A 21,146-nucleotide genomic window follows, 5' to 3' on the forward strand; every position below is an offset into this window, starting at 1 on the left:
AATATTGTAATTAGCAGAGTTCAAAATGACTAATCAACTGTATATTTATTTTTAAATTTATATCATACCTATTCCTAAAAATATTTTCTAGGTCCAAATAAGTATAATAAAAAGTAAGTAAGTAAACATTTAGTTTATAATCCTCTATTATATACAGTTGTTTATAAAATATTAGATAAAATGCCATTTTTATAGACGAATTTGACAGTTATAATATATTACAGCTAATATTATAATGAAATTTACTAATAAATGCTTTTGATAATAAATATAGTAACAATTTGCTCACATGTATTTAACGCCATCTATTTAGTTATAAATAATTTTAAAATTAAACATTTTATTATTTATCCTACAATAGATGTAATAAATTTGATATCTTTTCTTTTTTACGATAGGAAAGCTATTTTTTTCTTTTTCAAAAAACAGTTTTGAATTAAATTTTTAATACAAGTATATTTTTGATATTAATTTTGCAAACTACTATTATTTTAAGATATAATATACCAACTAGAGGTGGTGCGATAATATATAAAATCTTAATTGTTTCATCATATCATTCTGACCCTTATTTTATAGTTCCAAAATGTTTCATTTCTAATATGGCATCCTTGCCGTTTAAATATCTCGAGGCTTCGGTGGCGTCGCTAAATGGAGGGGGGTGCGCAGGGGCTCGAGCCCCCTGAAAAATTTGAGCAGCCCCCTGAAGCAAAAAAAAAATTTTTTAATGGCTCCTTAATATCCCCTTCAACTAAAAATAAATTTTTTGATTGCCCACTGAATGATTTCTTTTATAATTCCATTAAGTATTATATATATATAATTTTATTATTTAGAAAATAAAACTATTTAAATTTTTATTAAATGAATATTATTTTAATTATTAGATTAGATTAATGCATATAAATTATATTTTCTATTTCAGCTTGCAATCAAATTCAGTATTAAAAATATAATATCATCAATAACTCACTAAATATTAATTTATCTTTAACAGTTGAAGTTAAATTGACTTTTATTATTTAAATTATTATTTAACCCTAATTAAATATAATATATATAATCATATATTATTTGAAAATTAACAAATTTAATATTGTAATTAGCCGAGTTCAAAATGACTAATCAACTGTATATTTATTAAATTTTATTATCATACCTTAAAAATATTTTCAAGGTCGTAGTATAGTTTATAATCCTCTACTATATACAGTTATTTATAAAATATTAGATATAATGCCACTTCTATAGACGTATTTGACAGTTATATAATATATTACAGTTAATATTATAATATATTTTACTAATAAATGGTTTTGATAATAAATATAATAACAAATTGCATTCAAGTATTTAACGCCATCTATTTAGATATAAATAATTTTAAAAATTAAACATTTTATTATTCATCCTGCAATAGATGTAATAAATTTATCTTTTCTTCTCTTTTTTCACGTGTTTTTAGGAAAGCTATTTTTCTTTTTCGAAAAACAGTCTTGAGTTAAATTTTTAATACAAGTATATTTTTGATATAATTACAAACTACTATTATTTTAAGATATAATACATCAAGGTGGTGCGACAATATGTAAAATCTTAATTGTTTCATCATATCATTCTGGTCCTTATTTTATAGTTAGAAAACGTTTCATTTCTAATATGGCATTGCCGTATAAATAAATCCAGTCTTCAATATATTTGCATAATTATTTCTTTCAAAGATTTTTAGTGTTTTTATTTTATCAATTTATCCAACATAATAAATTCTGATATTAGTTTACATCGTGAGTGTCATGGCTATTATTGCAAATTAACCAGCATCTATTATTTGTGTTGCTATGTAATTTAAGATTATTATTATATGTCTGAGGGCATATAATTGCATATTTTAGATAAACAATATAGGTCAACTGTGTAGTCGTTTATTTATCATTTAAAATGGAAGATAATCTTTTAGAAATTTAATTACTCGCAATAATTTTCTCGATTGCTTATCTAGCTTCCATCATGTCATCTAAGAGGAATCTCTAACCACCATATAGTTTTATGATTTGGATTGGTCGTTTATATTCTCTCCTTCAAAAATTGTTGATTGGGTTTAGGCCAATAAATTTCCTTATTAGTTCATTCTATAAAACATTGTCTAAAATAGTAACAGAGAGCTATACCAGTTTGATAACCTTTTGTCAATGTAAGTTGCTAAGAATTATATTATTGTATTATGTCGTTTTTTATATGCCAGTTTATTTTGTATGCATAATATAATAAATGACAAAATCTGAAAATCAGAATAATTGTTCAGGGTTAGCAAATTTTAAAAAAGTATAATATATTAATATAAAACCCGGCCGAAGCACGGGAAAAAGCGGCCGAAGGCCCGCTAATTGGGGGGGGGGAGGGGTATAGTGGTGGAGCCTCCCATAAAAAATTTTTATTTGAGCCCCCTGAGATTGTGAAGGCTAGCGACCCCCTGCAAGGCTTCAATATATTTGCACAATTATTTCTTCCAAAGATTTTTAGTGTTTTTTTATCAATTTATCCAACATAATAAATTCTGATACTAGTTTACATCGTGAGTGTCATGGCTATTACTGCAAATTAACAAGCATCTATTATTTGTGTTGTTATGTAATTTAAGTTTATTACTGCTGAGAGCATATGATTGCATATTTTAGATAAATAATAATGGTCAACTTTGTAGTCGTTTATATATTATATATCATTTAAAATAGATGATAATCTTTTAGAAATTTAATATCTCACAATTCTCGATTACTTATCTAGCTACCATCATGTCATCTAAAAGGAAGCTCTAACCACTTAATAGTATTATGATTTGGATTGGTCGTTTATACTCTCTTCTTCAAAAATTGTTGATTTGGTATAGCCCTATAAATTTTTCCTTACCAGTCCATTCTATAAATATGTAAAATGGTAACAGAGAGTTATATTAGTTTAATAACCTTTTGTCAATGTAAGTTGCTAAGAATTATATTATTGCATTATGTGGTTTTTAAAAACTATTATCAATTGAGGCATATGTATGAATTAATTAATCTTTTTTATCACTAGTAATTCTTTAGACATGTTGCATAAATGCGAAGGTAATTTTATCTAAATTTTTCCATCTCCTCTAAATTTAATACGTTTATTTAAGAGAAGCATTGTTTTTTATCTTACCTTTGAACAAATATAAGAGCATTACTAAAAGTTAATATAAAAATACTATATCCAATTCTCGCTCCGATTATGAAGGATTATTCTCCGACAGTCTAACAATTAGAACCTCTTCTACGCGATCAACAATTGATCCTTTTCCAACTAAATTCTATATAAACAATATCCTAAAATTCCTGGTACAAAATTAACGGAATGATTTAAAATTAATGCTTTTGACACATGTGCCAGACAATATATTTATGCCAATTTTGTACTATATAATGTAATGTGTGGAAACTCTCTCTAAACAGTGGGTATAAGTCAAAGTTTTAGTGTTAAGGTAATTGGTCGTATACGCACATTTTCACCTAAAGAGGGTGAGGTTTTTTAATTAAGACTCTTACTTAATTATGTAGCTGGGTTAACATGCTTTGAAAATTTAGGCTCCTTTAATGGAATTATCAGGAATACTTTTAAGATGCATGTATTCGATGTGGTATGTTATCTGATGATGTCGAATAAAATCATTGTTTAGAGGAAAGCCTCTCCTTTAAGATGCCGTAACAATTGCGCCAGTTATTTTCTATTATTTTATTACATTGTGAGCCTAGAGATCTTGTTGTTCTATGGCTTACTTTTAAATACCTTTGTGAAGATTTATTCAAATAAGATCACTACTGCAGGATAGCATTATCAGCGAAAATCTCGCACTATGCCAAATAAATCCAATTTTAATTCAAACTGGTAAATCTCTTAAGGAATTTTTGGGCATGCCTATCCCTTTATTATTCACTCAATCTCCATCGGCTACAGTTGATATTATGTGTTACCTTTTTCGGGAGGAATATTCCTACGATACCGATGATATGCGTAAAAAATATTTGGCAAACTGCAATTTATTTAATCGTGATCAAAATATTTTCTATAGCAAATATGTCCTTACCCTCCACTCTATCCCTCCTATTATTTATTTTTTATTGAAGGTCCTGGGGATACTGGAAAATCATTTCTTTTAAATACAATATTATATGACTTAAGAGCTTGAGGCAAAATTGCAATCTATTGCATCTTCTGGCATTGCTTTAACCATTCTTCATAATGGCCGCTCTGACATTCACGTTTCAACATTCCTCTAAATATTATATGAAAGTTTCTCATGTAATATATCTTACCAAAGCCGAATAGCTGAATTGATAAAACAATCGGTAATTATAATATGGGACGAAATATCTATGACGCATAAACATATATTCAAGTTCGTGGTACGTCATTCCAGTATATAATAATTACCTGTTATTATACGTGGTGGAAGAATCGACATTGTTAACTCAACCCAAAACCGTCGTATTTATGGTGGCATATACTGCCATTAAGGTTAGGTATTAATGAGACTGCTAATTTCACGACGCAAATAAATCTCTTATTAATAATAATTACTCAAATTTCGTTTAAGAATTGATGAAGGCTATGAGACATTTAATGGCTCAAGAGATAAAACAAAATTTCTGAAGATTGTTTTATAGCTTTAAATGATATCGAGTACGATATAGACAAAGACAATACTAATGCCATCCTGACTCTTAAAAACATAAATTTAGAGTCCATAAATATTCAATTGATTAACAAATTTCCTGGGGATTAAATTATATATACAAGTGCTGATGAAACGATAATGGAGAAAAAAAGCGACATTTTATCCCACTGAATTTTTAAACTCTTTATGTATATCAGGATTATCACCTTGCAAACTTTCACTCATAGTTGGGGTACCTATAATTTTAATTCGTAATTTAAATTTTGTTGCTGGTTTGAGCAATGGGACTAAATTAATTATAACCTCATTGCGACCAAATATAATTGAGGCGGAATTTGTTTCTTCTAGCCCTCTCGGCACCAAAGTTTTCATTCCTATGATAAGTTTAATTCCATCTGATTCTTGCTTATTATTTTTCTTTAAGTGCCACCGATTTCCCGTGAGACCTGCTTTTGTCATGATACAATTAAAAACTCAGTGACAAACGGTGAACAAAGTTGGCATCTATTTACCTCATCCCATGGGAGCTACATGATGTGTCTAGGATTTGCTCTCCTTATAAACTATTATGACCAATGATAAACAAGAACTACAAACACAACCAATGCGGTGTATCGTGAGGTTATATCCGTTTAATCCAGGTTTATACGAATACAAAGGAGCTATACTTAGTATGATTATTTTTTTATAATTTAAAATTCAAAATACCTAGAAATCTACTTAAAACTCCTTCATTCAGCACACATGTCATAGATTCTGACAAAAGGATCCAGCAGGGGGCATAAGTCTTCGTTTATTTTACCTTGGTAATCATGATCTCATCCATTATCTTAAATCTAAATTTGATTTCGATATAAATATTTGATATCTTGATGATGGAACAATCTGTGGTACGCTTCCTAAAATAATTGGTTTACAATTTCTTGAAGCCAATTTTAAAAGACTCATTCTTGATAAGTCCAAATCCAAAATCTGTTTTCATGATAACAATATACAAAACCCTCATCCAGCAAGATTAAATTTTTTATTGAATACATAAATAATAAATTTAAAAAAAAAATAAGGAAATTAATATAATTAAAAAAAGTATATTAAAACATGTTTCAAATATTTGTTCATATGAATAAGTATATATATACTTCGTTAACATATTTTATAAGAATAATGAATATTGGAATTAACTCTCATTAAAATAAGGCAAATTTCTTATTTACACCTCATATAGGCTTATTTCTGATTTATCCATCATCAAATTAAGGAGAATATACTAATTCCTTGTCTTCTTGTGGACTATCAGCTAGTAATCATATAAAATGCAAATATTTATTAGATTGTGGGAATGAATCCTTCCTTGAGGGTTTTTTTTATTAACAATGGAAGCCCCAAAGCACTACTTGGTAAATTTCTATCTACAGAGTTTTGAATAAGTTTGCAACTTCTCATGATATGGATCCATTCTTCAAGATGATCTTTATTATAAGAAAATATATTTTAATACAGATACAGGGGTCAGGCCATATTTTTTTTTTTAATATACCCGGGTTGGGCCTAAAAATTTTAAAGATACCCAGGTCGGGCTGTATATTTTAAATAGCCATTAATATTTATAAAAATAGAAAATAAATATAATATATTTTTAAAAAATGCAGATCAAGCCATGCCAAAAATTTTTTAAAAAATAATCCAGGGCAGGCTATGTAAATGATACCTACAAGTCTCTGATATATTTATTACCTTCAATATAAATATATAATCCGAACATATGAATTTTCATTATATTAATTTCATAAAATCTGTAAAAAATATATTTATGTGCTCAATAAAAAAAATATTCCTAAATGAATTTTTATTTTTCAACATTCATCTGCAATTTAAAACCTAAAAAATTTAATTGCTAGAAGAAGGTTTTACCTAAATTAAACCCGCCTATTCTGTTGATAGACTGAAAGATATTGGGTTGGTGAGTGGGAGGGTTAAAAAATATTTTTAAAACAATGGGCAGGTGAATTTGAAATATATTTCAGACAAAATGAGCAACTGAAGTCAATTTATTATTAGATATTATTATCGAAAATAACTCATGCAAAACTCTCATCTAGCAGGAATATATTTTTTAGATTATAAATACAAATACAAATGAATAAAAAATTTTGTGTAAAAGATTTTTTATTGCGCACATAAATTAAAATTACTAATCATATACTTCATAAACATATTTTATAAAAAATAATGGAAAATTTTAGAATAACCCCTCTTCTAAAAATATATAAATTTCTAAATCACATCTCATAAGATAAGAAAATATTTTATTTATTCATCATTAAATAAAGGTAAAATTTATTATTTATCCACCATTGAATAAAGGAGAAAATTCCGATTCTCCGTCATTCTTGACGGGCTATCAGCTAGTTAATATATATTCTTAAAAATATTTACATTTCTCTACAGATGTTTATATATATATATAATGTTTTAAAAAATTATTTGGAAATAAGTAATTAAAGGTGTCGCCAGTTCTTCTATTATCTATTATTATGATAAACTATTAATTTCATAAATTCAAGATGAATAAACTCTGTAAACATATTATAAATAAAATATCCATGTATATCTGCATTTGAGTCTAAAATAAATTGAGTTTCATCCAGGGATGTACCCGAACCCAGACCCGGACCCTGAACCCTCGTTTGGCTGAACCCGAACCCGGACCCTTTTTAAAAGGGGAGGGTCCAAGGGTTCTAGGTGTCATAAAAATTTTTAAAAATAAAAATATTTTTTTAAAAAATAGTATAAATTTTTTAAAATTTTATTAACTTTTTTTTGTGGAATCATTTATTATATCTTCGCGTTTTCTTTCAATATTTTTCCTAGACTTCCATTTTATTTAGAGATTGATATCATTAACTATTTTCCAGTGTAATAATATTTTATTATGTAAATTTTAATATACTATGTTATAGAAATACGTTGATTTTTTTAAAGTGAATTATTTTGTAGTACAAGGTAATAATATTTTAATTTAAATAATAATGCACAACACGTTGGTCCTCAATTTGTATGATGCTAGAACGATTAAGTTTGAAAGATTTCTGTTATTATTTCATTATAGGAGCATTGAAGTCATTTTGTCGGAAGATGATTGGTGCCAAATAAAGGACCTTACTAGTGTATTAGTTCCTTTAAAAATAATAATATTAAGATTACAATCAGAACAATTATGTTTATTAGGCATATGGATTAGATGCCGATTAGATTTAGAAAAATTTACAGTCCTTTTTATACGTAATATTAGAAAATATAAAAATTCGAGAGCAACAATATTTGCAAAATAGTGTTGTATACACTTCTATATATTTAGACCCTCGATATCAAGCTTTATTGAGAATTGAGCAAAAACAAATGGCTAAAGACCATCTTTAGGATTTATGGCCAAAGCAAAACTCCATTATTTACAATATATTGGAGGCTACGACAATATCTATTGGTAGTAGTCATAATAATGACAGCAACATTGATGATCTTGAAATTTTACTTTTAGATAGAGAAAAAAAAATCAAATTATCATCAGATAGAAAGGAGGATCAAAAAATGCCGATTGCATCATAAATAGAAAAGTTTTAAATATTTTAAAATTCTGGGAAGAAAATTCTTCAATATATCCAGAATTATATATCTTGTTTAGAATCGTCATGGCTGTACTGGCGACACAAGTACAATAATTTTATAAAGATAACTATTTTAGGTAAGGGTGGAACGTGAATTTTCATCTTTAATATATATAACTTTACGTGGAAATCTCAAGGAGGATATTTTAGTAGATATTATGATTGTGCGAGAATAAAACATTTAAAATATAAATTATTTCATTTTTAAATTTTTCATTTGTAAATTATGAATATGTATATATTGAAGTATAATAATAAATGAATAAAAAAAAATCTTATTTTGAGTCATTATTTTTATGTTCCCTGAACCCAAGCCCTGGACCCGGGTCCTTTCAAATTTTATGCCTGTACCCGAACCCGAACCCGGACCTGGACCCTTTTTTTTGTCGAAGGGTTCACATGCCTGGTTTCATTCTCTTCTATATCTACATTCACCTCGTCGGGATTAATAAAAAAGCCATCAGATAATAGAGATAACGATGTATTATATATCATAAAGAGATTTTATCAAAGTCATCGGCTAACAAAGGAGATTCATTACAGGTGGCCCCAAAGAAGGATGTTGCCTTTGTCAGCGATCTAATTTCTTAAGCATTCATTCTTTTCTAGGGCAAGATATTTTTTTAAAATATTTATATATTTTATTTATTTTTTTAAAGGTTTATATATATTTTTTTTTCATAAATTTTTAATATATCCTTTTTTTATATATAAGTTATAATATCTTCGTGTCTCGAATGATTTTATAACGGCTTCAATTTTAAAATATGATACAGTATAAACTATATCAAAATAAAATAAATTTAAAACAAATAAGAATTTATTAAAAATTATATGAATAAATATATATAGAATTTTATGTAAAAATACTAAAATATAGAACTTAAAATGAAGAACATGTCACCCTAGAGAGGAATGAATGCTTAGGAAATTTGATCGACAGATTTCGAGAGAATTTTGCAGACGAAGGTAGAATCCTTAGGGGTCATTTCTAATCTGTCTCCTTTCTTTGCGTATGATTTTAATAAAAATGTGGGCCTCCTTTCCAAATATCCCAAAGGTGTTAGTAATATTGGTATAAAGGTGTTTGTAGGGCCAGCGTATTTTTTTAAGTACTTCTGCCTTTTCAATGACAGAATAGACTAGGTTAGTATTCGTTGCAAAATCAAGTGTAGTCAAAGAAAGGATAAGAGATATCCGGACGTAGGGTGTTTTTATTTGAAAGGCTTACCGGTTTAAAAGGGGATAGAATATTATTTTTTTAGGAGAATGTTGTTAATGGGTTTATGACGGGATGAGTCCACGGAAGAACTTGCAGTGCAATGGACGGTAGGCATTTGATTCGTTGGGCAGGCCACAATCTACGCCAATGGAGATAACAATTGCATTACAACTAAGAAGTTTTTACCCCTATTAAATCATATTGGTATGTATAGCTTCCATTTGACAATGAATTGCAGAAATAATGGAGAGGAATTATTTATAAAATTCCACACATATTTCTAATTAGTTTTTAATAAATTAACATTTTTTTCAATTATGTGCATAAAAACAAAACTAAAAAAAAATCCAGATAGCTGCTTTTAGAAATTAGTAAAAATAATGAGTGAAAAATGCTAAATAGAAATAGTATTATGTTAAACTTTTATTTCCTTATGCTTATTAAATCAGAATAATAAGGAACTCTTATAGAGACGGTCCAAAAAATTTTAAAAAAAGACATTTAAAAAAAATGCTTTAGGATATTTTGTACCACTACGAATATCAAAGGCTTAGATGTTGTGATACGAACGTTGTGTCCATGTGATATAAAAACTACAAATTTTATATGAAAATATTATCTATTAAAAAATTTACCAATTCCGTAAATCACTGAATCACGGGGAAATTTTTTTATTTTTTTTAAAAATATTAATTTTTTTTATATTGTTTTTTTTAATATATTTTTTTTATTTATATTTTTAAATATTAAAAAACAATTTTTTTTTATAAAAAATAATAAATATAAGATCGTTTGGATATTTTTTTGGTGTAATTTTATAATTAAAACGGAGTATATTTAAAAATTAAAAAAAACGGAGTAAATTTAAAAGCTAAAAAAAACGTAGTATATTCAAATTGAATTTTGGTGTAATTTTACAATAAAAACGGAGTATATTTAAATATTAAAAAAAAGGACTGTATTTAAAAATTTTAACAAACGGAGTATATTTAAGAATTTAAAAAAACGAGTATATTTAAGAATTTAAAAAAAACAGAGTATATTTAAGAATTTAATAAAACGGAGTATTTTATTTGTGAAAATTTTCATAATTCTTACAATTTCTATTAAATCAAATACTAGATAATTAATCAATTACTTTGAATAAACATAATATATACACAATGATAACTTAGTATATTTTTAAGGAAAAACAAACGTATATATATCATTTAAAAATTTAATTAATTTATTTATATTAGACATTTTTAATATTATGAAAATAGGAATATTCATATATATAAATGAGAGGAAGATTTTCTTCCATTTCTATAATTTAAAATTACGCCAATTGAACCAAAAAGGTATGCAAAATTCTTAAAACTTTTGAGTAATGAAACTTTGAATTATTATTACATCAAAAAATTTCTACCAAAATCCAGTAATATTTATTATTTTTTAATAAATATTTTGAAAAAAATAATATTAAAAATTTCCCCGTGATTCAGTGAGTTACCAAAAATTTTTATTCAAATAATTAATATTTTTTAACTATTCAATTAATATTTTATGAAAAATTTAAATTATTCAAATATGAATAATAACGATAAAATAACAAGAAAATAGGATATTCGGGTTATATCAATTCTAAAATATTTTAATCCGAATCGAATGTCAATTATTTATAAACGTTAATATTTCGTAACTAATATTTTAAATAGGATTATTTATCTACATGGACAATAAACTTTTCATTGAACTAGCTCTCCAGTCTTTTCCATCAAAAATTGTTTGCAAAGCTCTGTTAGGTTATCCACTTTTAAAACCTCAGATGCCTTGTGTATTTCTTTGACCTCTTCAACTGTTCCGGTAAATTCTGCCGTGTACATGTATTCTAAAATTTTCTATTTTATATAAAATATATAAACCCTTTATAAAATAATTAATTAAACACCCTTTTTAGCCATGTGGAGTAGCAGGGTCGTGCCTGAGGGATGGAAGCAACGCGGCATACTGAGCGGCCTTGGCAACTAAGACCCAAACATCTAAGATTTGTTTTCGAAATTATTTGATTCCTCCTTCTCAACCCTTCATATTATAATATTACATTTTTCAATCTCCCATTTGATATTAAAAATAATTATTGGCGAAGATTATAAATTAATTTTTTTCATTTAAACCAAATTTCAATAAAATCTTTATCATCTTCTATTCAAATTATTATAGTTGGGCAATATTTCTTTTGACTAAGGCTAAGCCTGAACCGATATATTTTGTCAAAAGCCAAGCCTGAGCCTATTTATTTGACTCTTAGGCCGATTTTGGTTTAGGCTAAGCTTAAGCTGATTTTGATTGGCTAAGGCTAAGCCTAATCCTATTTTGATTGGCTAAGGGTACGTTAATGCCTAGTTTAGTTGAATACGTTAACGCTGATTTTGATTATCTAAGGCGAAGTTTATTTTGATTAAGGTTGAGCTTAAGCTGATTTTGACAGACTAACGCTCTGTTTGAGTGTAAATAAAGTAATTCGGAAAGGTAAAAATTGTCATGTTTGTCATTTTACAACTTTTCAAATGTTTTTTATTGAAATCAGTATAAATGAATCTTTTAAATCTGTGAAACTAGATGCAACTGAATTGAATCTTTTAAATATATTTTAGTGGAAATTTAATAGTTATGTAATACAAAAGCGTGACAATTGTTATAATCGGTATTATAAAGCTTTTCCAGTTTTTACTGCTGAAAATAGGTAATAATCAAATATTTTAAATATTTTTTAGTTATAATTAAATAATAATATAATTCAGAAGGGTGACAATTGTTATATTTGACATTTTAAAACTTTTTAAAATAAATTTTATAGTCTACATTGAATTAATAAGGTTTTGGAATATATTTTTCCCAATTTCCATGTTGATAATTCCATTTTTTATTTATTTTTTAACTTAAAACTAACTTTATTTTTTTTATTTCCTTAACTTAAATAGTTTCAATTTTTTTATAATCTTAAACTAACTTAATATTATATTATTTCTTTTATAACACAACTTAAATACTTCATGTCCTAAGGCCACTTAAATTTTTATTGTTGTTTTTATATTATTTAACTATATTCATTTTGGAACAATTTAACTAACGCGTTAACACATTAGAATAATATTATAACTTAATAGGATGACAGAATTTTTTGTATATATATGTACAAAAAATTTTTTGTATATATATGTAACAAATTTTGAATAAATGTAATGTTACTATATCTGAATATTAAATAAGTCTGCTTCGTTTAATTCTAAAAATAGAATTCAATTAATAAAATGACAATAAATAGAATTTATTAATTTATTGAACAATATAACTTTATATTCTTCCAGCTTAACCCCAATTACAGCACGTATAACCTCTAATTTATTCTTCAAAAAATCCTGTAGCTAATTTTTAAGCATTATTTTGCACAATATTTTCTAGGATTTAGATCTGCCGATGGTAATCTAATGATATTATGATCCTTTCAATAGTTTTGTAAATTTCGTGATATGACAAGGAGATCTATCTTACTGGAAGGTAGGATTTGTTTCATTTTCATGGCTTAATAAATGAATTGTTATAATGGTATCAGAAATTAATTGTTATATCTTGATATTTTACGGCATTTATTATATTATTTATTAATAGAATACATCCTAGGATTCTACTCGCGCAACCTCAAACATTTTACTATTGGAAACTTAACTGTTCTTAGAAACGTTCTATCTGGGTTATTACAATCTCATTTGGTAGAAACCCAGACTATCAAATTTTGATTCATTGCTGAACATTGTGTTCTTCCCTTGATAATTTGTCCAATTGAATAAATTAAATCCAATCTAATCTTTTCTTCTTTTGTAATTCTGTTAAAATTAGTTTCTTCTTAGACTATATAAAATAAATTGATGTAAAAACAAATTTTTAAATAATTTTTTTTCTCTTATGGAATAGCGAAATCTTTGTTGATAAATTTATGTAAACCCTTAATTGCAGAAACTAACAAATCATAATTTTTATGAAGCGCCATGTGGATTAAAAAATTTTTTTAGAATTCCGTCCTCTTTTGAATTAGTTATCATTAAATATCTTCTATTTTAATAGGCTCAGATCAGAAACCACGGTATTTTTATATTTACTAATAAATCTCTATTTTTAGATCAAAATATGGCATTTGTTTTCTATTTTTCTGAAATTTCCTTTCTTAGATGAATTGATAATAATCTCGCAATTTGGAAATTGACGTCTTATCTCCATCCATTTGAATAAAATAAAAATAAGGCTATAATTTGATTAGATTATTATTAAATTTTTACACAAGCAAGGATATATAAATTAATATCGACGAACATTTTGGTGATCTTAGGACGAATATCTATTCATAAAGTTAAAGATTATTAAATACATATATTTTCATTAAATTTATAAAAATTAAATTCTAAAAAAATTTTATATAAATGAATATAATATATATTTATTAGTGACCTATGGAGGTACCAATTTCATGATCCAGCCTGGATTTGTATAAAAAAAATTTCAGATTTTTTTAAAAAATTATTCGCCCCTGCTCGAGTGTATAAAAATATTTTGATAAAATGGTTTTATGATAAAGGAAATATGAAAAGTGAATGAATGTGATATATTATTAAATTTTACAACAATTTAAAAAAAAAATTTTTCATCGATTTATTATATATATATAACGTAAATAATAATCGCGTGAAATATTCAGCCCGATTCTAAAAAAAGAATTTGGCCGGGAATGCAAGTCTCTGATATTTATATTATTTTACATTTTAATTTTTTTAGCTAAAAATCAAGGGTGCTCGGATATAGGTGGGGTACTATAATAGCTACCAAGATTATTTTATTTATTTTTTTTATATTGTACAAAATAGGAAAAGGAGCAAATTTGATGTTGAAAAGGACACGTGCTACTTCATTTTACCATCATTAATAACTATAAGTATTATAATTGATATAAATTGAGAAAAACTAGGAAAGCTGATCATTTAAATTATGATGTTTTTTTTATTTATCAAATTTTGACCCAGAATTATAATCTAAAGCTTTCCTATAAAATTTTCAGAAACTAAAGGCAGAACTAAAACGCTTTTGAAAATTTCCAGGAACCGGTTACGGAATAATAAAAGTGCAAATTTATATATGTTGTTTATAGATAGTTTAATTTTGATTGCATGAACAGAGAGAAACGAATCCAGAAATTGGAACCCTCGGATCAGCATCAAACCTGAACCAAAACAAAGGACCTACTTTTCAAAATTTAAAATCAAAACCGCAATACAACCCCCTTTTTTAAATATTTAAACCCGAACTCCTTTTGATCCAAGTTCCAAACTCTGATAATTACTTACATTTACAAAGCAGCCATTTATATCATATAATTCAATAAAGATTTAATGAATTATATTTTAATATGCTCTCTGTATTATTTTCTATATGCTTATGTAAATTGATCTGTTTATGAGGCCTTCAAATATATTTTTTCATCGGGCAGCAAAAAGTCTAAGCATGACCCTATTGGATTGATAATAATAGGTTTATTCTATAATTTAAGAATATTTAATAAAAATAGACCATTTCCATCAATTTTCAATAAAAGTGAATTAATATATTTCGTTGGCATGCCTTGCGGCTAGTTTTTGTCAGCCTGCTACATAAAATTATGGCCAGCTCAAAAAAGTTTGGCCTGCTAAGCACATTTTTGGCCTTCGAAATTAGGCCACTTATTTAAAACTTTATAAATAATAAGTATGATATAATAATCCCGAGAAATAGGCCATTATCTCAAATTTAAGGACTAAAATCAAATATAAACAAACCTGAAATATTGGAACTGTTATAACATCCGTTGGCAATGTTACTTCCGGAACGTGTCTCATATTTGGTCTGTCATACATTTGGCTAAAGTAATCGTCAAAAAAGACACTATGTGCACCTAATACGACAGAATGCGCGCGTATATTTTTGTCTCCTTAAAATTTTAATATTTAAATTATTCAGTAATAATTGACCTATTCTTTTTCTGTTATATAAAAAAAAAGCAGGAAAACCCTTAACTGTAAATATATTTTGAAAGTTAAAGAACAGGTAGATTTTACAAACAGTAATCCATATTCTTAAAAAAGGATTTTGATTCATATTTACCTTTCAAATATAGATTTTATATATTTTACTATAACATTTCTTACAATTGTATAAAAACGGGCAAGGACTATAAGTTCACAAAATAGACTGGCTTAATTGTGTTTTAAAATTCGTTTGTATTTATTGCTTTAAAAAATAATTCTTTTAGGTATGGACGGTTTTGATGTAAGACCTGACTTTTAGCCTATATTTAAATAAGATCCGAAAGTTTTGAAAAGAAATAATGATAGTTATTAATGTAATAAATTAATTTGATGGGTTTTACACACCTCTTTGTAATATCTCGTAACAAACTATTTATCTCTTGCTCTAGGTGTATTTTCATGTTTTATCTATAGTAAAAGTTCGTATCCCAATAACTAATAAGAATGCCCTATTTAATCACATGATTTGTGCTATCTTATTTAAGATATATTTAAGATAAGATTTAATGTTGGTAAAATAACAAGTAATATTTTTGTTAAAAAATAACCCCATTTACATATTTTGGAATGTAACTTCAAAATATGCTATTTAGTTTTATAAAATTATTTTTATGTCATTCAATGGGATGATGTCCCAAATTCAAAATTACTTTTTATTAAATAGAATGTTTCATTAAAGGTTTTGTCCAAAATTTGATTTTTTAATTTACGATTTCGAAAACTTCAATGATTATAAATAAATAAGCTTTTATTAATAAATTAAAAACATGTGTCCAAAATAGATTTCAATAATATAATAAAAATTTGATATATGATTGCATTAAAATTTCTTAAAATTTTTAAACTTTGCCCAAAGTAGATTTCTATAAAATAATAAAAATTTGATGTACAATTTCCTAATTTCTTAGTTTTATAACTTTTCTAATTCTCAAAACAGATTTTGGATGCTATCTAAAAGCTCTTGTAGAATGTTTTTTTTAGACTAGGAAAGCTTATTTTTTGAGAAAAACTAATCCACCTTATAGCCTCATATTTTAAGTATTGATAATATAGTTTAATAAAATTTATGAGGAAATTTTTAAATATATTTCTTTCGGTGTAAATAAATATTATAGAGTTGTTAAGATACTTTGGATCTAGATACCGATACATAATCTAAAATGTACTGCATCCAGATCATTCTTACAAAAGTATCTGCATACCGATACACTCAATGCATATGTCGATACTTTCAGCAAGATACATTTTATTATAATTATGTAAAGTGTGCATAATGCCTGATTTAGGATTCTATTGTTAAAATTCAAATTTTAAGTGAGCCAAAAAAATTATTGAATTGATATCTCATCTGCCTACAAAATATATAATTAAATGATAAATAATAATTGTTACATCTTAACAATTGAAAATTATATGATTATAAATAATAATTGTTATTATAAATCATTCCCAAGATTTTTATCATTATGGCAACACCGTTTGTCCATAAAGACATTTTTAACCACTCAAGAGTCTTTCTACCGGGGAACTTGTTGGGTGGTGTTATATTTTATGAATGACATCTTTATATTGAAATAATCTTTAAATATACTGAAATTCGTTTAAAAAAATATTCAAAATTTGATGAGCATCAAAATTTATATATCCACTAAGGAGTGCTGAAAAAATCTGATATTAATTTTTTTTCACAGTTTATCTTTATAATCAGTTAAAATTTAATAACTAAAATTTACCAAATTGTCAGCATCCATTGCGTAAAATATAATTTGTCTGGTTTGTTTTTGTAATATGATAAACTCGGACGTAATATTTTAATCAAATTCAATTCTTTTTAATATTAATAAACGTAAATATGGTTTTATCAAAATGAATCTAAATATAGATACGTGTACCTCTAAAATAGTATATAGATACAAATATTTAATTTTTTTATCTAAATACTTTAACAACTCTGAAATATTATATTTTGTTTTATATTTCTTTCGGTGCAAATGTAATATATTTTCAGCACAAAAATATATATTATAATATGGTATATTTTTATGAGTGCTATTACTTTTTAAATAGAGATATTATTTTGCATAATAAAAATGATGAGTTTCTAAAATAATTTATAAAAAGAAACAAGTTATTTTTGCAATGTTAATAGTTGAAAGTTATTTAAAAATATGTAACCTGTAACTAGCTCATAAAAAATTATCTATGATTTTTAGTAAAATATTATAGAAATTGAAAATAATATTATAAATACCAATAAATAGTTTTATTTTGTTTTACTCTAGTATAATTTACGTAATAAATACCAAATAAAATTATATATTTTTGGAGAAATTATAAAATAAGTATGATTTTTTTTTTAGTATAAATAAAATTATATGAAAGACCATATTTATTTTTTCTTACCTATTTTAACAGTAATATCAGTGAATTGATTTTTTAACCATGCTGATTTAGCAAAGCGACCTAGCATAGCAAAATGTGATTCTTGTTCGGCATTTAATCCAGTTGGCAACGCTTCTGCAGAAATATCTTGTTCAAAATTTAAACCCTTGTTGAATTTAATATTTGACATATTATCCAAATGTTTAAAAAATTTAGTAATATTTTAAAAAACTAATTGTCGAATGCTAATTAATAAATGATTCTATTTTCATATATAATTTAATATAAATAAAATCAATAATTTGTGCCACATAAGGATATATATATAATATAGCTTTTGCAGTACGCTTCTGCGCCATGCATTTAAAAGTCGGGATCGGTGTATATAATTTTCTATAACTTGTGCAAAATTCATATATAAAAGATATGAAAATGTATATTTATAGATAAGCCTAATATAACTGAATTTCTTTTCTTTATTTTTTAAAATAATTATTGGGTTTTAAAGCTTAAAAGTAATCTTTAAGATTTTGCATTAAATTGTTAAATTTAAATTTGACTAGAGACATTAGATATTGTCATTGAATTAAAGCGTTTTCAATATTGAATATAAATTAATTACTATTATGCAATCCAAGGGCTTATATTTGCTTTTTTTTCAACGGGTGGCAAAATGATCGAATACAAAAAACGGGAAGAAACTGAAGAAAAAACAAATCACAAGTTAAGTATCTGTATCTGTAGTAAAGTAGGAATATATTGTAATATACTCTTTTACATTATGAATTATTATATTCGTTAATTAGATATGATTTATATAGTGCTGTAAACGTTACTACAAAAAAGGAACTCATTGCTACTATTCAAAAAAGTAACGGGTTACTCATTACATAAAAAATTAACTATTATATACAAAAAAAGTATTTATTTTTTTCCAAATAATATAAATAAAACTATACAAAGAGAATATATAATAAATATATATATAATTATAATTATAATATAAATAAAATTATACAAAAATAATATATTATATATAAGATAACATTGCAATAATTTTTTATTTATTTTTAGCAACAATTTATTTTAAAATTTTGATCAGACAAACGAGAGCGCTTAGTGCTCAACACAGTTTTCGCCGTGCTAAACACACGTTCAATTTGCGCAGCGGATGGGAGAATTATATTATAATTAAAAAAGTTTTAATTAGGGGAATTTATTAAAAATATTTAATCTTTTGAAAAAAGCTTAATAGATCATCTTCACAAGGATCTTCATTCATTTCCTCATCAAAATTTTTTTTATCTTTATCAGAAAATATTCTAGTATATGTTTTGGATAAAGGAATTAAGTCTGTTCTTTCTTTATCAAAATCTTTTCTCAAACTGGAAATAAGTTCTAGCATTCTTCCTTTATTGACCTCTAATTTTATGACCAATCCAATTTAAATAGCTAGTGAATTATCGCGGATAGAATATATTGATCTTTATAGATGCGTTTGAATCTATTTAAAATGAAAGATAATCAAAATATAAATTGTATGAAATATTTGAACTCTATACCTTTTATCTATGCCTTCCAGGATTGAATTAATAAGCGATTTACAATACTTGAGATTATTTAAAGCCATTTGTTTAAGTTTTAATATTATAATAACTATCGTGGGAGATCCAAAATGCATTTTTTCTTCGATCTCTAAAATTGAAAGTGCAGTAGCAATCGGTTCTATAACCTATAAAATCATATATATATTATACTTATATTTCTTAATTAACACTAGGCCTAAAACGAATTATTTGTTATTTGATATTCGATTCGATTCAATTCGTATTTTACGAATACGAATAACACAATTATTCGATTCGAAATTTCGAATCGATATGAATAATGAGGAAAATTATTCGTATTATTCGAAATTATTTATATATAAATATTCGTAATTATTTATATATAGATATTCGTAATTATTCGCAAATATTTTATTGCAAGTAAAATAAAAAGAAGTAATTAAATTTTCCTAGTGGATATCATTTCGTTTTATTTTATTTCCTATTATCAAATATCAAATCATAACAAGTTATATTTGCTGAAAAAGTTTAATGGAAGAAAAGGGAAAGCTTCAAAGTAAAATATAATTATTTTATTTTGATTGTTTCTCTTTAATCATTTTTGATGTTATTGAAAAAGTCAAAACATTTTTATAGAGTGTGCCTCTTTCCCATATTCTCGAGCTCCTGACAGATAAATAACTAATTTTTTTGACTAGTTCTTATTATTTGATTAGGAAAATCCTTTTCCCATTCAGTAACCTTATTTTTGGCAAATTTTAAAGACAATCTAATTCAGATAGTGCATTATAATATCTTCATCCTCTATTACATTGTCATAATCACCTCTAAAAATTATATTAATAATTAAATAAAGGAAATTTATGCTACTAAAGTATTTTTATATATTAAATAAAATCTATAATGAAATACTTTCTAAAATTTTGTTATATTTTATATGCAAATGTTTAAAATGTAGATATTTTAAATATATTATAATTTTAAAAATTTTATTTTGTCATAATCACCTTCACCTCTAACTAATAAAATGATATTAATAATAAAAATAAATACATGATTAAATAAAGGAAATTTATGCTACTAAAGTATTTTTAATAAATAAAATCTATAATGAAATACTTTCTAAAATTTTGTTATATTTTATATGCAAATATTTAAAATGTAGATATTTTAAATAGATTATATTTTAAAAATTTTATTTTGTCATAATCACCTTCACTAAATATTTTTTTATAAGCAATTCTAAATTCTAAAAATCGGATATTTTGGTCAATTTGTTTGGTTAACGTTATATGAAATCATTGGGTTTTATTTCGTTTATTTTCTATAAATTTTTATATTGTAATGACAATTAGTTTAGAGAATCCTTAAAAGTGTCATCTTTAAACATCTGTAAAAAATTTTTTGCAAAATATTTTATAAGCTTTAGAAAAATTTTCGAATCGAATCCAATATTCGACGAATCGAAACGAATAATGATTTTATTATTCGTACGAATACGAATAACGCAATTATTCGATT

Source organism: Gordionus sp. m RMFG-2023, chromosome 3 (genome assembly GCF_954871325.1).
Source record: "Gordionus sp. m RMFG-2023 chromosome 3, tfGorSpeb1-WG-v2, whole genome shotgun sequence".
NCBI classification, from domain to species: domain Eukaryota; kingdom Metazoa; phylum Nematomorpha; class Gordioida; order Chordodea; family Parachordodidae; genus Gordionus; species Gordionus sp. m RMFG-2023.